The sequence below is a fragment of the Canis lupus genome, chromosome 3 (assembly GCF_048164855.1).
Source record: "Canis lupus baileyi chromosome 3, mCanLup2.hap1, whole genome shotgun sequence".
Classification (NCBI taxonomy): Eukaryota; Metazoa; Chordata; class Mammalia; order Carnivora; family Canidae; genus Canis; species Canis lupus.
Genome location: NC_132840.1, coordinates 44,449,332 through 44,471,396, shown reverse-complemented (window position 1 = coordinate 44,471,396; position 22,065 = coordinate 44,449,332). Strand labels below are relative to the sequence as shown.

Below are 22,065 nucleotides of genomic sequence, written 5' to 3'. Positions count from 1 at the left end.
CATCCTCTGGTAAGATACATACGATTTTATTAGAAAGGTGAAGGAAAGTATAATTCCAAATGAAGCGAGATGTCCTCTCACTGATCTTTAGCCACCCACAAGAGCCGCATTAGTGACTATGGGATCTTTAATAAGTCATTTGATCCCTCTAATCTTGTGCTTCTATTGATGAAAAATGATTATTTGCTGTATATATTCCTGACATTGCTGTAATCATAAATGACCAATATTTTAAAATATTAAAATACTTTTGAATGATGGAAGCAACATATTTCTGGTATTAGTGACAGGAATTTGCAGATTCTCTAGTATAAACTGTATCCAGTGCAACCCAGTTGTTGTATAAAGGAAAGGTCTCTGGAAGTAAATTCAAAAAACTCTAGGTGGAGATTCCAACTCTGTGGTACATATAGCAATTTACTTGACCTCCATGAGACTGTGTTCTTATTTATAAAAAGAGGCACAATGTCTCCCACTTCACAGGGCTATTGTAAGGACTAAATGAAATAGTGAGTGGTGCCTGGAAGGGTCTTGCACCTAGTAGGTCCTCATTAAATTATTTGCTAAATCACAATCTCATCAAAATACTTCCTTTAAGTCTTATCTCTCTATCTTACCACAAAGATGCCCAGTTTTAACCTCCCTCCTTTTAGAAAGCATAACTGAAATAACAAGACCTTATATAACTCTGCTTTAGAGCTATTTATGTCTGAATTTTCTTATTACCAAGAGAACATAACAACTGCTTCACTGAGGAAGAAGTCTCCAGGGATCTGAGCATGGGGGTCAAAATGAATCTTACAAGATAACATTACAATCATCACAAAAGGATAATCGTAAGATGAGAAAATAATACAATGTCTGAAATGACATTAATCTCAAATCCACTAGAGTTTATTTATGTATAAGAAATAACAAATACTGATAAGTTACTCTCTAGCCATGACTATAATATATAACATTTCCCCTCAGTAATTAATGAAAACCAAGCAAAATCTCTTTTTCTCTTTTATTATAAAGCTATGTAACAACATCTGCATCACAAAAAGTCTTTTGGCCTTATCTATACTTTATAGATTGTCACTGTAAACAGATCATTGTCCTAACAATAGCCAGTCCAGATTAAAAAGTTCAATAGTTGTTCTACCAGCTGTGTTGTAGAAATAATACATTTATACTATATACTCATATACACATATAATGAGAATGTAGATCAGATTTTGTAGAAATGTGAACAGATTTCAAACACAAAATCCAAAGTTTACATAGGTCTTCCATTCACTTCTTAGGGAAATATTATTGATGATTTGAGCTAGTATTGCTATTTTTTTTATCTTTGCTTAGATGGCAATAAAACAACAATTATAATTTGTTAGGCATGTTTTAAATCTAAAACTATACTAAGACTGAACATAGAGAAAACTATGTCTTGATCCATAACTTGTATCTATGAGTTCTCCTGTTCCATTATCTATCTGGTCATGTTTTTAAGTGCCTGACAGGAAATGAGGTGATGGTCTCAAGCCTAAATCTTATGAGAAATCATTCTTTCTTTTTTTTTAAAGAAAAATTGTTAAGGAGAGGTATAGATCTAGTATTTGACAGGCACTGTTAACTAAGGACACCAGTTTGGCTGCCAAAGAGATCACATTCTAGGATGCTGCAGTGTTGAGTGGGCAGTAATGAGTGTTTTGTATTATGTACAGAAGAAACGCCTGGAAAGGGTTATTAATTAGCACAAATAAGAGGATCTTAGATTTATACAAGCTCATAGTTTTGAAGACTGAATAGATTTCCTCAAAGAAAAATAATTGGAAAATTAATCCAGCTAGAAGAAACATCACAGAGACATTTGGCATTTTGGTATGTTTGGTGAATTATATCTAGTCTGTATGGCTCCAAAGAATAGAATCTGTAGGATGAAGAGCAGTGGAAAACACAACTGGGAAGATGTGTAAGAGACAGAACATGTTGATATTTTAATATAATGTTAAATGGTATGGACTTTATTCCATTTAGCATGGGAGTAGGAAATGTTTTTGAAGAATTGTGGGTGGAGGGTTAAAATATTCAACTCTGCACTCTAGAAAATATATTCTTGTGGCAATAAGAAAGTAATTTCAAGTAGGATCTTTTTTTTTTTTCAAGTAGGATCTTGAAAGAAGGACAGTAACAAGACGAAAAGGATTTCTCAAAAATATTAGGAAAAAAATAAGGAAATAATAGAGACAGAAACCAAGGTTGTCCGAAGTTTTAAAGATGAGGCACAGGGATGCCTGGGTGGCTCAGCAGTTGAGTGTCTCCCTTCGGCCCAGGGTGTGATCCTGGAGTCCCAGAATCGAGTCCCACATCAGGCTCCCTGCATGAAGCCTGCTTCTCTCTCTGCCTGTGTCTCTGCCTCTCTCTGTGCCTCTCATGAATAAATAAATAAAATATTTTAAAAAAAAAGATGAGGCACAAAATAGCCATGGTCTTCTGACACAGAAAGATCAGGCAAGATAAGGACTGAGCAGTGATTATTAAACAGAGAAATCAAGTGGTCATTACCTCTGAAAAGAAATGTCTCCAAAAAGTTATAGAAGTACAAGCTTGGTTTGAGGAGACTGCAAGATGAAATTAATATCTGTAGAATCCCTAAGTACTGAAAAGATTAGAGTATATTACCATGTACAATTCAAAATAAAAACAACAGGTGGACTGTGGGCCACCAGGGTCGGTGAGGGATCTCAAGATGGCTGGGTGAAAACTTGCTCTAAAAGCAACTGACTGGGTAGCTTTTGGGGAGATCATACCCCAAAACCAGAAGGCCATTGCCAACCCCTGAAATCCTGGAATGAGAAGTTTACCCTACAGGTTGGCTATTCTCCCTAAGAAACCACCCACTATCAGCTGCACTTACTACAAGGCCAATGTGGCAAAGGCTGGCTTGGTAGATGCCTTTGAAAAGAAGTTTAATGACCTGAAGTTTCCTGTGCCAGAGGATAAATATACTGTCCAGGTGGATGCTGAGGAAAAAGATGTGAAAATTGTGCTGCATTTTTGTCTCTTTCAAAGGCCAGGATTGAGGAATATGAAAAAAAGCTGGAGAAGATGAAGAACATAATTCCATTTGATCAGATAACAATGGAAGACCTGAATAAAGTCTTCCCGGAAACCAAATTAGACAAGAAGTATCCCTATTGGTCTCACAAGCCAATTGAAAACTTATAAACATGGGCAGCCCAGGTGGCTCAGCGGTTTAGTGCCGCCTTGGGTCCAGGGCCTGATCCTGGAGACCCGGAATCGAGTCCCACATCAGGCTCCCTGCACGGAGCCTGCTTCTCCCTCTGCCTGTGTCTGTGCCTTCTCTCTCTCTCTCTCTCTCTGTCTCTCTGTCTCTCATGAATAAATAAATAAAATCTTTAAAAAAAAAGAAGAAAATTTATAAACATGAGTTGGGGAGAAAGCTCTGGCCCTCATAAACGTTGGACATTAAAAATAATGATATGGAAAAAAACAAAAAACAAAATCAAAACAACATTGCAGAGTCAATCTAGGTTGGCTGAATAAGTCAAGAAATAAAGAAAGTCTAAATCATTCACATATCCAACCTCATGACAAAAAGAGAATTTCTATTATTTCTAAAACAAAATCCTGACTCTACCCTCATACAGACCTCCAATAGGTAAAAGTCACTTCACTCAAAGATGAATGTGAATCAAAAGACGGGGATCCCTGAGTGGCTCAGTGGTTTAGCGCCTCCCTTCGGCCCAGGGCATGATCCTGGAGACCTGGAATGGAGTCCCACGTCGGGCTCCCTGCATGGGGCCTGCTTCTCCCTCTGCCTGTGTCTCTGCCTCTCTCTCTCTCTGTCTCTCTGTCTCTGTCTCTCTGTCTCTCCCACCCCGGTGTCTCTCGTGAATAAATAAATAAAATCTTAAAAAAAAAAAAAGAACACAAAATCTATGCAAATAAGGAAGGGCAGAAGGAAAGGGGGAGGGAACAAGGAACAAGGGACAGCCAGAAAGAAGGAAGTCAGTTCAAATAACACCACTAGAAAAATACTATCATAAAAATTTTAATCAAGCACATTGCTATTAAATTGTTCGTGTGTGTATGTGTATATATATATATATATTTAGAGAAAATGTGAGAGTGAAAGAGGATTTCTATAAAATAATGTCACATAGAAAACACATAGTGAGGGGCACCTGGGGGCTCAGTTGGTTAAGCATCTGCCTTTGGGTCAGGTCATGATCTCAGGGTCCTGGGATGGAGCCCTACATTAGGCTCCCCACTCAGCAGGAAGCCTGCTTCTTCTGTCTGCCACTCCCCCTGCTTGTGTGCTCTCCCTGTCTCACTTTCTCTATCTCTGTCAAATAAATAAATAAAATCTTTAAAAAAAGACATAGTTGAGAGAATAGTACTTAACACATGGTAGTAAAGACTCAATAAATACCTGTCAAATGAATAATTATTCTAAAACAAAAGAAGATAAAGCATGGATGTGTGAGTTGACAGAGCTTAGTAAAGAAATGGAAGCACACAGTAAAATCAACAGAGAAATAAAGGCCAAATTGCAAGCAGCAAAAGGGAGAACTGATGAGGCTAGAAACATATTAGGGTACAGGCTTACATAAAAGCAAGTGTTCGGAAATGAGCAGAGTTTAAAGGGATTAGAAAAATAAAGATAAATAAGGAAAACAGGCGATACATAATTAGCACCTTTGAAAAAGAAATGAAGAATGGAAAAGCAATAATATAAGAGGCAAATATCTAAAGGTATAATTTAAGATAATTTTCCAGAAATAAAAGAACATTGAAGAAGAGTGAAAAGCCTTAGTGTGGTCCAGGAAAAAGTGACCCATGATGATCATACCTTAGTGAAGTCAACAGATTCAAAAATGAAAAAAAGAATCTATTCAGATTCCAATAAAGAAATTAAGCCACTAATAAAATTTTTAAAGAATTTCTACCACAACAGGCGCTTGGGTGGCTTAATTGGTTTAGCATCTGCCTTGGGCTCAGGTCATGGTCCCAGGGTCCTGGGATTGAGCCCCACGTTGGGCTCCCTGCTCATCCAGAAGTCTACTTCTCCCTATTCCTCTGCACAGCCCCCTAACTCACTCTCTCTCTCAAATAAATAAATAAAATCTTTTTTAAAAAGAATTTTTACCACAATATGTATTTATGAACTTCATCTATGTGCAACTATATAGTATGTTCTCTTGTGCCTAGTTTCTTTTGTTCAGCTTAACATCACTGAGTTCCATCTGTTTCATCACATCTATCAGCAGTTTATTTTTTCTTTTTATTGCTAAAACGTATTTCATCTATAAATATATCAAAATTTGTTTAGCCTTTCTCTGACTGATAGACAACTGAGTTCTTAACCTTTCTGATAGACAACTGAGTTGCTAACATTTGGGGGCATTATAAATATCATTGCTAGAAGTATTTTGTACAAGTTTTTGTGTATTCATATATGTATATTTCTCTTAGAAATTACTTAAGAGTGAAATTTCTGAATATAATCACAGAGTATATTTAAATTTAGAATAAACTGCCAAACAGTTTTCCACAGTGATTTTACTATGCTATATGCCAACCAACAATATACGAGAATTCCAGTAGTTGCAAATTCTCACCAGCATTTGGTATTGTCAGTTTCAGGGTTTTTTGTTTTTTTTCTTTTTTTTTTTAACTTTTAACATCTTACAAGGTATGAAATGGTATCAAATTGTGGTTTCAAAGTACATTTCCCTGATAATAGTAATGTTGAAATTTTATCATGTGTTATTTTGCCTTTGGTATATCATTTTTTATTAAGTGTCTGATCAAGTATATTGGACATTTTTAATCAAGTTGTTTGTATTTTCATTATTAATTTTTGTAGGCATACCTGAATATTGATACAGGTTCTTTGCTAGATATAGTTCCTCCAGTTTATTATTTGCTTATTTGGTTTATTATAAGTGGGTTTTTTGTGAGAAGTTTTTAAGATTGGTGAAAGTCAATTTATCAGTTTTTTTCATTTACATTGATTTTATAGTCTAAGATCTTTGTCTACCTAAAGAGCACAAAGAGCTTTTCCTAGTCTATGGTCCTATTTTCCTGTTCTTCTAGAAGTTTTATAATCTTATCCTTTATGTTACTTACCCTGTCTATATGAAATTAATGTTTGTGTTCAAGTGCCATTGTAAAAATCAGCATACTTGAAGTAAAAATAGCATCTTAAAAGTCACAAACTTTAAGTTGACTAGTGCACAGTACTATAACACCAACACAATCAAGATATAGGATATTTCCATCACCCCAAAGAGTTCTCTCCTGCCCATTTGCAATAAATCTGTTCTCCCACAACTAGTTCCTGGCCACTGATCTACTTCTTGTCACTATAATTTTGCCTTTTCTAAAATTTAATATAAATAAAATAGTATATATAGCATGCAGACTTTCACATATGGAATCTTTCATTTAGCATAATACTTTTGAGATTAATTCATGTTACCGTGTGTTTGAACAGTATTATTGTTATTTCTGAGTGGTATTCCATGGAATGAACATACCACAATTTATCCATTAACCAGTTAATAAACATTTGGGTTGTTCAGGAGTTTAGTGATTATGATAAAAACTGAAGTGAACAACCAAGTATAAAAAAATATTTGTAAGAGAACATGTTTTCATTTCTCTTGGGTAAATACCTAGGACTGGGACAGCTGAGTCATTTGTTAAGTGTATAACTTCAGAAGAACTTACCAAGTTGTTTACCAAAATGGCTAAACTATTTTGCATTCTCTATAGCAGTGTAGTTCCAGATGCTCTGCATCCTTGCCAGAACTTGCTATTGTTGGGATTTGGGTTTTTGTTTTCTTATTTTAGCCATTCTAGGGGGAGTGTAGTGGTGTCTTATTATGGTTTTGATTTACATTTCCCTAATAACTCATAATGTGGAGCATCTTTTCATGTGTTTATTCTCCATTCAGATAACTTTTTTGTGATTTGTTCAAATCTTATATCTGTAACTTTATCTGGTTGTTTTCTCCTTACTGATTTGTAGGAGTTATTTGTGTATTCTAAATACAAATTCTATACACAATATATGCTTTGCAAATATTTCCTCCAAAGCTGAGCCATGTGGTCTTATTTTTCTGAATTTTAAAGATCAAATTAAGAAAGGAACTAGTATATTCTATGTCTTGTCATAATGATATTAAGTAGCTTATTTACAAGATGGATCACCTGTAAGAGTCTACTATAAACACAATATTTAATTATGTGTGATACTTAACTCCTAGTCTCTGTTACTAATTTGATTTATTTATTGGGGGAGTTATTTTTATTCATTGTTATTTATTACAGGAAATATTTAACTTTTCAACACTATATTAGGTACAATTTCACTCCTTAGTACTGACTGAGGGGTACATTTGAACTACTGAAATGGAGGTAGTATCTGTAGGCAATGTCTTCATGAACTTTATATGGAAAAAGAGGCAAGAGTCTATCTACAGAAGAAAAAGCAACAGATGGAGAATAAAAGATTTCTATTGTTTTGGGTAGGAGTGGACTTGAATAAGCTTGTTTGTGAAGAGGAAAGAGCTGATACAAAGGGAGAGGTTGAAGGCAAAAGGATAATGATGAAGTAGAAGGGGATTGAGATCTACAGCACAGAAAGACAGTTAGCCATAGACAGAAGTGTGGGCCAGGATTAGGATGGGTACAGATGCAGACACTTTCTGTACTGGTGACATAGGTTAAGTGAAGAGGGTCTTATATCTAATATCGACAATTTTCTTTTAAAAATTACTGCCTGATATCAGGAAGTTAGAGTCATCATGACTTGCCAGACTTAGTAATTGAATCAAAGGCATAAAGAGGATTTGAGGCATGTTCTGCTTGCAGTAAAACAAGATCCTGACCTATTTAAATAAGGTCATTCAACATAAAATAGTTACCCATTTGTAGTGGCTCAAGATGTTTAAGTCATGATGTTTAAGTCAAGATGTTTTAAATCAAGATGTTTAAGTCATGTACTCTAAAATTACATGTATACTGGGTGGCTCAGTGGTTGAGTGGCTGCCTTTGCCTAGGTCACGATCCTGGGCTTCTGGGGTCGAGTCCTGCATCGGGCTTCCTGCAGGGAGCCTGCTTCTTCCTCTGCCTATGTCTCTGCTTCTCTCTCTCTCTGTCTGTGTCTCTCATGAATAAATAAAATCTTTAAAAAAATTACATGTATACTATCAACATATGAGCATCTCTGATTTGTAGAAAGTTGAAACAGAAGACCTGAGTTCCAGTCTGTTCTAATTACCATGGACTTAACAAGTAAGATACTTTCACAGGCCTTGGTTTCCGCACAATCAAAATAAAGGGATTATGGAAGACAATTGCTACCCTTCCAGCTCTAGAATTCTATGATTCTCTGGCTTTGCTAGGTTTAAAAAGGGGAATTACTGTTATAAGAGTTTCCTTTATATCAAAGCAAAACTAAATGAATGAATATTAAATATAAGACACCTGCAGACGAGATTTAACTATGCACCTTTACTTCTGCAAAGGAGAGTTATAAAGAAGATAATCTGATCTCAGAGGCCATCATGGGCCACCTGAGGCTGCATTCAATCTCTTAATGATTCCTAGAACAACTATTTGACCTCCACAATACACTTATTTCATTTTCTATAGTGAGAAGTAAAAATAATATGTTCTTTTTAATATTTATCACGCAGTCCCTCAAAACAATTTGCACATATGCCAACTATTAGTCCATTCCACCCTGGAAATTGTGACATGACCTTCACTAAATGAAAAAGCATTTCAGTCTTAAATCCATGAAAACACTGAAATATCAAACAAATGAAATAAGTAAGATTAATTGCAGTGATGTAAAATCTATTCCACATTTCTTATGTAATTCAGACTTCTGTTACTGAAACAAGAAAGGCATGTTTTGTAACAATGAGCTCACCCATATGCTTGGCCAGTTCCTGTATGGGACACTCAGAAGATGATACACCAAGGAGTGTAATTATACTCTATCCTTATAAAAGCTATAATAAGTATAACTACCAAAGAAGGAGAAGCGACTAATCCTTACAACAGGATATATTTCCATCACCTGATAATTATTTACTTTAATAAATGAATGAAAGAAGGCATGATAAAGGTTCTGGTCTCAGGGAGCCTTTGGCAATACATCAACAGTACAAACTTATGAATATCTTCCACAAAAAACATTTACTGAGGTCTTACTGCATGCTAGATACTATTCTAAGTACTTGATCTCCTTCAATTTACTTCCAAAACAGGTGCAAATATTCCTTGCTATGTCCCCTCAAGATGTATTTCTTTCTTTTGCTTATTCATTCTCTTCCATATATCCAAATTCTCTAAAATCAGTTTAAACTCTATCTCTCTCATAGGACTCTATGCCTTTCCCAACTCTGAGTATAGCAGATTTCAATTATCCCTTAATTGGTCAATACTACTTTGTCTCCCATGCATAGAGTGAAAAAGTACATGGAGACTGAAAATATTTTATTTCGATCTGTCACAATATCTAGTTTGTTAACTGATTAAGTCAGTTCGGATGCTTAAGTGACCACAGGAAGAAAAGTAATACTGAGAGAAGCAGGCTCCATGCAGGGAGCCTGATGTGGGACTCGATCCCCGGATTCCAGGATCACGCCCTGGGCAGAAGGGAGGCACTCAACCTCTGAGCCACCCAGGCGTCCCTGGTTTTTAACTGTATTAAATGTGATCTTCATATATGAACAGACATACAAATGGTCTTTCCATGCATATGCAAAGCAACATAAGGCAAATGAATTATCTTTATGTTTTTTAGTTTCATGTATAGGGAAATTGAACCTAAATTTGAAAATTAAGCAAAAATGATATTGAATTTTCCCAGTCTGGGGAAAACAAATTCAGGAAGATTTAAATTACAGAATTCCCCCAAGTCATTTTAAGATTTACAGTTCTGGCAATTCTAAATTCCTCATATTCTTTATAGTACAAACAGGATTTTTTTTTTTTAATTTATGGATTAGCTGTTTAAAGTTGGAGAAAGCTGAACTTTAAAACTGTGGAGTCTGCCAAATTAATAACTATTCAACCTTGGTATGATTTCAGTTTGGGAATAAGTTTGAATTTTGATAGGATTATAAATCCAGTGGAAGCTCTGGGATAGGAAGGAATAGGCACTATTGTTCACTGCAATAGTTACATACTCTGTGGCACAGAATTGTAACTTTTTCATGAAGGTGTCTACTAAGCAATGACTCCAAATGAAATGGAACTTCTGAGTAAAGGCACATTGCAGCCCATATGCTAATGCAATGTGTCTGTTCCCAAATGCCCCCACTAAATCAGCAGCTACACAATAGGAGGCTGCTGGAGTGTTCTAGGAAGACTGTCCCTGTCCTCTTCCCAGCCAACGCAGTCTGATGCTGAGTTATCTGCCACATTAAGAGGACAAATATTCTGCAGCAGCAGCATGTGCCTTCCTTGGCTTCAGTTATAAACATTCTTGATGTTATGGAGCGCTTTCTTTTTCAAAAACATTATTATTTTATTTCATTTCACATTTTTAGCACTTGGCTTTGAGTAACCCACAGTATAGATACTGAATGTGAAAAGCAGGGAATTAATACCAGAGTCTGCCTAACATTTTACAGTTTAAAAGGCACTTTCACAAAGGAGTCTCATCTAATTATCTTAACCCCGTAAAGTAGATAATCTCTAGCCCCATTTTATAGATGAGCAGATGAGGCTCAGAAAGGGCAAATAGTTTGTCCAGGGTCAGAAAACCAATAAAGTGATACAAATTAAGGACTCTAATTAAGATCTTAATTCCAAGTTCAATGTTCTTTCCACTCTTAAGGCCTAAATTAGTTCATTTGTATCTTAGAGGCATTTTGATCCTCAATATTCTCTTTTAAAATTCAAACACTCCTATAATCTATTGCATTATTAGATTAACTTTCTTGTACAATCTTTTTGAAAAACATTGCACATATGTGTGTATAAACCATATGAGCCTATATAGACATTAAAAGTGTCATCATTCATCCATGAGCCGATCCTTTCACCTATATATCATTTTTTTCAGTTACCAATCAACAACACAAAAAAAGCAATTTAAAATCCCTCATCTAAAAAGAAATGAATGAATGAATGAATAAATAAATAAATAAAATCCCTCTTCTACTCTTATGTTATAAACCTTTCATTATGTGGCTATTCAAAATTAATAGTGGTTATTGATAGCATAACATTCCATTATATCTTCAACAACATTTACATATTATTAGGCATTGAGATTATATCCAGATGTCTTAAAGATTATGTTATTGAGAGAAAAAAAATTCCTACACTTCTAGTGAAAGACTGATTATTCAGTAGCCATGGTGATAAGCCATTACCCAGCCAAGTTTATACTTATTTAATTGGTCAATGACAACTCACTTCAATAAGCAAGTTTCTGAAAGTTAGCCAATTAAAGGCACCTCAGGATTCTGAAAGTCAGCCAAATGGAAGCAGCTTCACTTCAGTGATCACGCTTTTGAAAGTCAGCCCATCAGCTGACTGACTGGTAACCACACTTCTACAACCAAGGGTCAACCATCATTAATCAGTCCCATGTTGTTTTAGGCACTCAAATCTTAAACTTCATGCTTCCCCAAATCTTATAAAATCAGATTCATGCCTTGCTCAGAAAGGCCTAAAAAGCAAGACTCTCCCGTGTTTAAAAAAGTAAGAAATTCAGTATTTTGTTTCAGATATTGAGTGATAGATAGTCTCTTCTGTCAACAAAGAAGATATTTGTGCATATAGCTTTGTTCTTCCATTTAATTGTGTAAGAATACATTCCCAGGAAAATGATTGTTAGGCCAAGCAGCATAATGCTGTATAATGTAATGCTATTTTTCTGAAGAGTTATTTTTATTAACAATGCCGTCAGCAGTGTATAAATATATCTGTGCCAAAACAACTTCAACAATGCTGGATGATATTATATTTTTAAATGTTTGCTGACTTAGGTAGGCATAAATTGGTAGTTTAGGTAGCTTTAATTAGTATTTTTAGATCTTTTTTTTCAAGAATACACATTAACCTAAGAGTATGAGAATATCATAACAAGACTAAGAAAATGAACTGGAAAGGTACAAAAACAAAGCTATGTCCGTTGTGGGTCCCATTGGCAACTACAGGCAAGGGAAGTCAATTAATCTTTAACAAGAATTGGCAGCACACATTCTCTTTAAGAACAAGTGTGGTAAATTGGGCTCTCTGTGACATGGATGCTGAAGGTGAGATCAGCCTTCCAGATAACTATTATAGAGCCCTCTCAGCATCCATATTTGTGCAAGTGAGAACAAAGAAATGGGTCTGGCAGGGGGAGAAGCTGAGCTTCAGTGCAGTCCCAAAAGAGGTCTCAAACAATTCTATGGCTGTCCCCTGCTGGGTCCAAAGGAGCAAACCCTTCATTTCCCACACATGGATCAGTCACTGGATGTAAGCTGCCCCAGGAAGGAGACAGGACCTTGGTGAGGGCGACTGACTGAGGGTGATTCTTAAGAAAGCAGAAAGCCATTCATCACTCCTGAAGGAGGGATGTGCGGGGTGTAGCCCAGCAACCAGAGCACAGATGGAGAACACACTCCACGGATTTAATTTAAGAGCATTAAAGGAAGGGACATTTTACAGAGCTACAGACAGGGTTAAGAAAACTGGTAAGGGGGCACCTGGGTGACTCAGTGGTTGAATGTCTGCCTTCTGCTCAGGTAGTGACCCCAGGATCCTGGGATCAAGTCCTATATTGGGTTCCCTGCAGGGAGCCTGCTTCTACCTCTTCCTATGTCTCTGCCACTCTCCGTGTCTCTCATGAATAAATAAATTAAATCTTTTTAAGAAAGAAAGAAAGAAAGAAAGAAAGAAAGAAAGAAAGAAAGAAAGAAGAAAGAAAGAAAGAAAGAAAGAAAGAAAGAAAGAAAGAAAGAAAGAAAGAAAGAAAGAAAGAAAGAAAGAAAGAAAAACTGGTAAGGAATGGTGAAGCACCCAAGGATGAGAAACAGTGGGCGTCACTATACCTCTAGGCATGGGAAGGGTACAGTGCTATTGAAACCTAAAAAGAGCTGGAATCAAGGCTGAGTCAAAGGAATATAATTTCTGCCAGACTATGGTCTGAAAGGAAGAGGGGTAACAAATACCTCAACCCCAACCACTTTTCTTCAAATTCCCTCTCCTCTTTTACTACTGCCTCTCACAGACCAAAATCAATGGGAATCCAAACAGCAAGGAAGCACCAACAATGCAGTCTTCAAGGGCAGCCTTTGAGAGCACAGAGAAAAGCAGAGAATAAATCTGGAGAAGCAGAGAAGAACCAAAAGAGGCAAAGAAATTGTTTGCTCCTCAAAAGATTTACATTGTATTGATGGCCATCGAGTCAGGCCTGACCTGATTGACTTTGGTCTAAAATTCTGAGTCCTCACTAGTCACAAGTTAGCAGAGGTATTCACAGCAGCTGACATCACTGGAGACTCCTGTCCAGGAATTAAAGGAAAGCTGAAGCAGCATAGCTTGAATGATCGTCCAAATTATTTCTTCCCTGGCCACACCTAAAATCTAGCTAGCAAAGGTACAAAGAGTAAAGAGTCATACATGTCTGAATCACCTTCTCCTGTCTTGTAGTGATCATGATGCATATAGATATCTGGAGAAGCAGCAAATATGAATGTTTTGGGAGAGCAAACCACCTGCATTTTTTCCTTCTGTAATTCCATTTCAAAGTCCTTCTATCCGGGAAGGGAGACACTCAGACTAGGAAAAGCAGTAACCCTTTGCTGTTGTGTATAAGCAATGAGAAGGGGAAGAAGATGGATACAACTCATCTTCAATAACCTAGACAGTAAACAGTCCTTAATTCTGGTTAAAGTTGATATTCTTCAAATACATAAGTGACCTTGGGCTAAAGGGCAATTGACCATTCCTCTCGCATTTTCTTTCATATCCCTTGTACCCTAGCTATAAGGCCTAGTCACTGTACCTGATAAACAACTTCCCTTAAATCTTGCAGTGCTTTTATTCATGCTTTCCCTGTTTCTGAATGCCTGAGTACCAGACAATCTCCTTCTTTTGAAACCCAGCTCAAATCACATTCTTTATAGCTTTTCACACTTCTGCTTCCTCTGGTCCCAATTAAATCTTTTCTCATCTGTTCTTCTGTAACACTCTTTATACATACTTACTTTATATTATTTATGTTTTGCATATGTTATTTATTTATGAATTTGTCTCTTCCTTTATTAAGCTTTTGATTTTATATATCTTTGAATTGCATTTATCTAGCAGATACTTAACATTTGTTAAACCAATGAATGACCAAGTAAAACTTCATATGATACTCTGGGAATGTCAGAAGGGAAAAAGCAGGATACAGCTGTGCCTGCTACACAGAATTACATATTAGTTCTGGCCCTGTTTGTCATGGGATCTACTCCTTGTCCTTCTCCTGGTTTGATCTGTGTTCCGGGGGTATGGATGACATTAATTAGATAAAGAAATGTTTATGTTTAAAGTGGGTTTTGGTTATTTATTCATGAGAGACACAGAGAGAGAGAGGCAGAAACATACGCAGAGGGAGAAGCAGGCTCCCTGCAGGGAGCCCAATGCGGTTCTCCATCCCAGGACCCTGGGATCACGACCTGAGCCAAAAGCAGATGCTCAACCACTGGGCCACCAAGGTGCCCTCAAGAAATGTTTATGTTTTTAAAAAACTGTGCTGTGTATATACTGGTTAATGGGGTGGATAAATCTGAAAAAAAAAAAAAACCCAATAATGAAATAATTATTATGTGATTTAAGTTAAAAGTGGAGGTTTAGGGTATATAACAAAAATTTTATCTGCATTGTTCTTTAAAACCTAAGACATTCATCTTGCCTGTCCCCTTTATATCAATTTTTGAACCACTTTGACTATATATGAAAATAAATAAACTGCAATAGAATGAAGATCAAAAAATATAAAGAAAAAATAATTTATGTAGAATATCCTTGAATAAAATACAGAGAAGAAAGAGAATCAGAATTTGACAAAAATCTCTAGCTCTATTTATGGAGTATCATGCCATGCCCCAAGACACATATACAGAACTCAATACTTTATTAAATTCCTAATTGATTCCCAAAATATTTTTAATGTCTTTTGTATTTTTCCAAAGAACAATTTAGGAAAGTTTTGTGATGACCTTTATACTAATCGCTTCATATAACATGGCTAATTTTAGAAATTTTTACTATTTTTTAATTTATATTTAATTAATTAACATAGTGTATTATTAGTTTCAGAGGTAGATTTCAGTGATTCATCAGTCTTATATAATACCCAGGGCTCATTATATCACTTGTCCTCCTTAATGTTCATCACCCAGTTACCTTGTCCTCCCCCCTCCAGCAACCCTCAGTTTGTTTCCTATGATTAAGAGTCTTATGATTTGTCTTCCTCTCTGATTTCATCTTATTTTATTTTCTCCTCTCTTCCTCTATGATCTTCTGTTTTGTTTCTTAAATTCCACATATGAGTGAGATCATATGATAATTATCTTTGATTGGGTTATTTCGCTTAGCACAATATCCTCTAGTTCCATCCATGTCGTTGCAAATGGCAAGATTTCTCTTTTTTTTTTTTTTTTTTGATGGTTGAGGAAGATATATATATACATCACATCTTCTTTATCTAGTCATCTGTCGATGGACATCTGAAATCTTTCCATAGTTTAGCTATGGTGGACATTGCTGCTATAAACATTGGGGTGCAGGTCCCCCTTCCAATCACTAAATTTATATCTGTGAGGTAAACACCTAGTAGTGCAATTGCTGTGTCATAGGGTACGTCTATTTTCAACTTTTTGAGGAACCTCCATACAGTTTTCCAGAGTGGCTATACCAGCTTGCATTCCCACCAATGGTGTATGAGGGTTCCCAGAAACTTTAGAAGAGATGTTTTAAATTGATCATTAAGAAATTGGTTTCTCATCTCTCATCTCTCATCTCACATCTTATAATACACATATCACACTCTACCACACTAATTTTTTTTTCATCCTAATGCTTAAAAACCCTCAATGATCCCTCACCTCATAAAGCTTAAACCTTGTGTCTGGCTATCTGGACGTAATTCCCAACCTTTCCAGTCATCTGATCTATCAGCTTCTAGCTGGGTGATCTGCCCATCTTATAATCCTGGGTTCTATCCTGATGCCCCTGCTCTTTCCCCTTCCCTTTGAGGGGGAGCACCCTGCACATACACACCCCGCCTTCCCTCCCACAGACAACTTCAAAACCCAGCAGAAACTTTCCATGCATTTTCACTTGCATCTGCACCATCTACCCAGAGCCCAGTATTTTCTACTTGGAATTATTTTTCCTTTTCCCCTTACAAAATGTGAGTTCCAGGAAAGCACGGGCTTTTTATCATAGCACCAATACTTAGCACCTAGTAGGCCCTCAATAAATATTTTTGAGTGAATGTATATTTGCACATGAAGATGTGAATCCAGATGCCAGGTCTGCAGATGATTGAGCAAAACTTTTAATTTCAAAAAACCTCAAGATGTCTTATCTTTAAGCAGTAACAACATCTGTATCCCCTTCTCTACAGGGATGGTGTCAAGATCAGATGAGCTGTTACATGTGAAAGATTTTCTTTACTTGAAATATAATACAAAGGCTTATATTGTACTTTCTTATATCCCTCCACAATGCTTAATATACAGGACTTTGCCCTGCCCACAGTGCTTTGTATACAGTAAGTATTCAATGAAGCATGAAGACTGATAGAAGGTGGGAAAAAAATCCATGTCCATTAACAATGCCATTCTGCCCTTCCTCCTTTGAAACTTCTGATAGCTAAATAGCTGCTTTTTCCCCTTCTCTAGACACTAAGTGAACTGAGATTTACCTTGGCAATCTATTCATGGAGTGCAGAGGATTACAAAGCTGCTATGGTTCAGAATTGTTAATAACTCTTTGATCTAAGTACTAAATAAGGTACCATTAAACCACCACTGTTCTTTGTTTACTTCCCATTCTTACAGTGAACCCAGCCTCAGCTGAGACACTGAACTTACTAGGAGGTATCTGCTCACGACTGCATTTTCAGGACTGTACATTAGTTGAGGCCAGGATCTCTTTACTGTGTTTCATTATTTGTCATTAATTATTAACAATTATTCAATAAATCACACATGCAATTTCATTACTCATAAATGTAACCATTCATTATTTCATTACTCAGAAACATAACCATTTTTCTGAAAATAATTTCAGACAAAGTCCTAAATAATTTGGTGTGTTGGCAGCAATTTTTAAAAATTTACACTTACTGAAATATGGCTAAATTTGGTACTTATAAATTTGAAAAAAAATGAGTTTGATAAACAATAAGGAAGGACTGGATAAAAACTTACAAATTACATATATAGGTTTTTTCCCATAAAATTAATTATGAAGCCAAAACAGTAACCATTAAGAGAACAATTTTTATTTCATGTATTCTTTTTTAAAAAGCATATTTGCATCTTATTCTTAGTAGAATTCTCAAGTTTGCACAAAAAAAATTATATCCACAGGGGTGCCTGGATGGCTCAGTCCATTAAGCCACCATCTCTTGATTTCAGCTCAAGTCATGATCTCAAGGTTGTGAGATCAAGCTTGGGGCCTGGCTCACACCGAGCATAAAGCCTGTTTAAGATTCTCTCTCTGCCCCTCTCCTCCTCCGCCCGCCCCAACTTGTATACACGCCTACTAACTCTAAAAAAAAAAAAAAAAGAAAAGAAAAGAAAAAGAATTTTATCCACAAAATACCTTTCCATATTAAATTGTATTCAAGAATGTTAAGTCATATTCAGAGTTTAGGCAAAATTAACATATTAAACAGATCTATATGGCCCAGCGGTTTAGCCCCGCTTTCAGCTCAGGGCGTGATCCTGGAGACCCGGAATCGAGTCCCGAGTCGGGCTCCCTGCATGGAGCCTGCTTCTCCCTCTGCCTGTGTCTCTGCCTCTCTCTGTCTCTGTCTCTGTCTCTGTCTCTCTCTTTCTCTCTGTCTCTCATGAATAAATAAATAAAATATTTTTTTTTAAAAAGAAATAAACAGATCTATAGAGATAAGATTTCCGATGTTCTATTTCTTGGTAAGTATTATTACAGGGTTTTTATTGATATTTATTATGAAACTGTCACACAGTTCAGCCAGGCGGAGAGGCACAATGAAAGAGGCAAAAGGGTAGCCAACCTACAGAGTGTCTGGTCAGATGACAGAAGACTGTCAACTGGTGCCTGAGTGTCAACCTTTCAGCCCAACTTAAAGTCCTCTTTTTATACCTGGTAACTAGTTAGAATTAAAAATAAAGTGCAAATACTGCTGAGCTATGTGCCAGGAATTATGCCTACTACATTACATCAATCCTAATGAGGCTCTGAGATAATTTTCTTATTTTCATTTTATAGGTTAAATAACCGGATGTGGATCCCACAGCTAGTAAAGGGATCTAATACTATAACTGCTGTTTAATCACTATGTTATACATTAGTTAGCAGTTAACTAACAGACCAGTTCATATGAAAGCAAAGAGGAACTGTGTTTCACCAAGGGATGAATCATCAATGAGAAAGCTTTATATCTTAACTCTTACCTGCAGGCTATAGTCCAGGCCATCCAGAATGAGGCCAAGTCTAATCATAGTTATGGGGAGATTTAAAGCATACTCAAAAGAGATTATAATAGCATGTTATGTGAAGGATACTGACTCTCCATCTACCCTAATTGCCAAGCTTCTATTTTCTCCTTCACAGTAAATCTTGACCTTGAGCCCCAATTGTGGTAGCTGGGTTCCCTGCTATTGCCCCCTGTTCCTGGGTTGAAATATTCTACCCAGGATCTCAACGTTGAGCACATTCCAGGGCTTCAGTGCTGTGTTCGCACATTAGGCTCATAGTATGGTCCTTCCTCTGATATGGGATCTCCTGACCCACATATTCTCTTTCTTACCTATCTGACTTTTAGAGCACTAAAACTGTCTACGTGGGGACCCACTTAGCTCATAACATATCGCTACCTATCACTATACTCTCTGATAATCTTTCATGCCTCGAAATTAGTGAAATATAAGCTTAGCATGCTTATACAGTGACAATAAGATACTCATCATACTACTGATAATTTGCTTAAATAGTCTGATCTACATGGGAAAAATGAAAATACAGTCCCTCTCCTCACTAAAGACTAATCAATAAATTATTGATGATTTGATAGATGAATTATTAGTAGTGTATTATTAGTAATTTTTTTACTGATTTACTTTTTTTAGTCTCAAAGATTTTTACAAAGGGATGCCATCAATGCACCCAGATGAAAATTTATTGATTCTTTCCAAATTAAATCCAAATATCCTCTGGATGAGTTTGCTGTGCTCTAAGTAGAAAGTAATTTTTTTCACCTGTCTGTTCTTTTAATGGTAAGGGAGGCAAAGGGCTTAGTAGAGGACTATTGAGAAATTATATCCTTCTATAAAATAACTTTGTGCTCAATAAACAGTAGAATGTGCTATTATGAGCATTCCAGGACATGATTTGAAGAAAAAAACATCTAAGGACATGAACATTTTCGTTCTGGAGATGTGGCTAGGATATGTAAACCATATCTCTGGGTCTACCTCTGAAATTTATTCAGCTTGGAGAAGAATATTAATGAATAATGAATCAATCCTCTTGGGAAATAATTCTATCTCTGTGGTCAAAAATTTTTTGGATATTTTAAATCTTAGCATAATATTCTGTAAAAGGAGAAAGTGAGCACTGAATAAAAAAATATCTAGTCTAAAATTAATCTTATGACATATGTGAGCTGTCTTAGTTCTCAAATTCTTCCCACAACCATATTCACATTTTTACCATCTCTAATAAAAGCAGTCAAATTTATGGAGATAAGGCCTAAAGGTTCTAAATGCCTTTATGGGAGCATTTCCCTAAGATGATGTAAAAATCACTAATAACAAGCAAGTTAAAGTAAACTGGAATTCTGTCTTTCATACTAAGAGATGCAGAAAAATACATTTTTAAAAATGCAATAAAGGCGGGTAATTGGTGGAGCTCTGTTCCAGCATTCTAGTACTAAAACTTAAATAAATACAAATATCATCTCATAAATTATTAGGAGTAAATTTCAGTCAGCTATTGACAAGTATGCAGATACCATGCAGACTTCCTCTCAGAAAAAGAGTGGAGTTCCAACATTCTTGGATGTACAGCCTGTTGTTGGAAACCGACAACTGATTCTTCATGATAATGATTTGTTACTACCAGTGGTTCATAAATTAATTCTATGACATTCTGTAAGCTCTTAAACTGTTTGTACTTACAATGCATGCACACACATGTGTACACACATTCACACACACATACATACAACCTTATTGTTTCATTTTTTTCAGAAATACTGCCAACTAACATTAATTCAAAATCCCAAACTTTAAACAGTTACATTTATTGAGCACCCTCCCTGTGACAAAAGTTCTTAAGTTACATAAGTTCTATTTACTACTCCCAAGAATCTATAGGTTGGTTACCTTTATCTTCATTTTACAAATATGAAAACAAAGACACAGAAAGGATAGCTTTGCACAAATAATACATTTGGGATGAGAACCCATGTAGATGGTACATATTGTACCTAAAATGTAAAGTGATTTAACTGCATTATCTACCTATACCTCCAAAACCATATAATTATCCCCCTACCCCAAATTCATGAGGACAGGGCATCTGCCAAGAATCAGACTGGGTTTCCCATTCCCCCATTTGGACTTGATCCACTCTTTATCTCTGATCCAGATTATCTGTATTCACCATGTTGTCTCTGTTGGACTGATACCTGTTCACCTGCTGAACCCCTGACACATAATATGTGCTTAATAAATATCTGCTCAATGATTGAATAAATAAATGAGTGTCCTACTGCTAACCCCAGTTACCTGCAAAAGGGAGAGTCACTGAAAGAAAAATGGTAACTCAACTCCGTATGCCATCCTTTGAAACTCAGCCTAATTTTCACATTCTGTGAAGACCTCTCTTGCAGTATTGTCCAAAACTCCCTCTGTTCCTTGTGCAGTCTTGTACTAACACAGTGTTTATCCATCTCCCACTGGACAGCAAGATTCCCAGAACCTGAAACAAAGCAGGATGCTCAACTATTGGTAAATTAATGCAGGATAATAATGTTAAAATGCCTATGTTTCATCACAGGCATCAGCAATTGGTGAATTATATGAGAGATGGAATAAACTGGGGCTAGAGGGAGTCTAAGGAGCCATCTGGAACCTTAATAATTATGAAGTTTCCACAAAGCAGAGGTCATAGATGTCAAATTTAGTGCTGAGGGCAAACAGACTGAATACTAAGAAAAGAACAGGGGAGTAAGAACCATGTTTCACATATTTGCCTCTGTACCTCCAGGACCCACTCCTGAGTCAGACATTGGTTAGCCACTCATTAAATGTTTATTAAATGACCACTGAGTGAGTTCACTGGTGACTTTTGTAATACCAGTGTCAGTGGAACTTGCAATTTAAGAGTCAGTGGAGAAATAAAGCAATTTTTTATTTTTATAAAGAACAGATGGTGAGGCAAAGTATGTATTCTCCTACACTTCTATGCCTAGGAAATCAATAAGTATGTGTTGGTTGACAGACTGGCATCTGCTCCTTTCTGAAATGTGTAATCCTGTTTGAAAACAACAACAACAAAAAAAAACACTGACCACTCTGAACTGTGCTGTAAGACCCCAGGAAACAGTTTGCAAGTAGAATAAGAAGTCAGATTTGTGGTTTTGTTTAGTGCTTTCCAAGAATCTTTAGGGTATGACACATGTAAGAAATTATAATACCTGTGTAATATATTAAGACAAAAAGATAAGGCTGCTTACAACTAAAGCTCAAAGTCTTAGTCCATGAGATTAAATGGCCCAGCCACTACAAAAGCTTAAGCAAGCCTGTAATCCATTCTCACCTCCCATACTGG

General features: G+C 36.3%; 1 protein-coding gene and 1 pseudogene across 2 annotated transcripts in view; one reads left to right on the top strand and one right to left on the bottom strand.

Annotated features, from left to right (window-relative positions):
- Positions 1–22,065, bottom strand: part of PDE4B (phosphodiesterase 4B) — a 541,893-nt gene that overhangs the window by 450,685 nt on the left and 69,143 nt on the right. The gene's annotated exons all lie outside the window — the stretch shown is intronic.
- On the top strand, positions 2,732–3,210 carry LOC140624864 (ATP synthase subunit d, mitochondrial pseudogene; annotated as a pseudogene).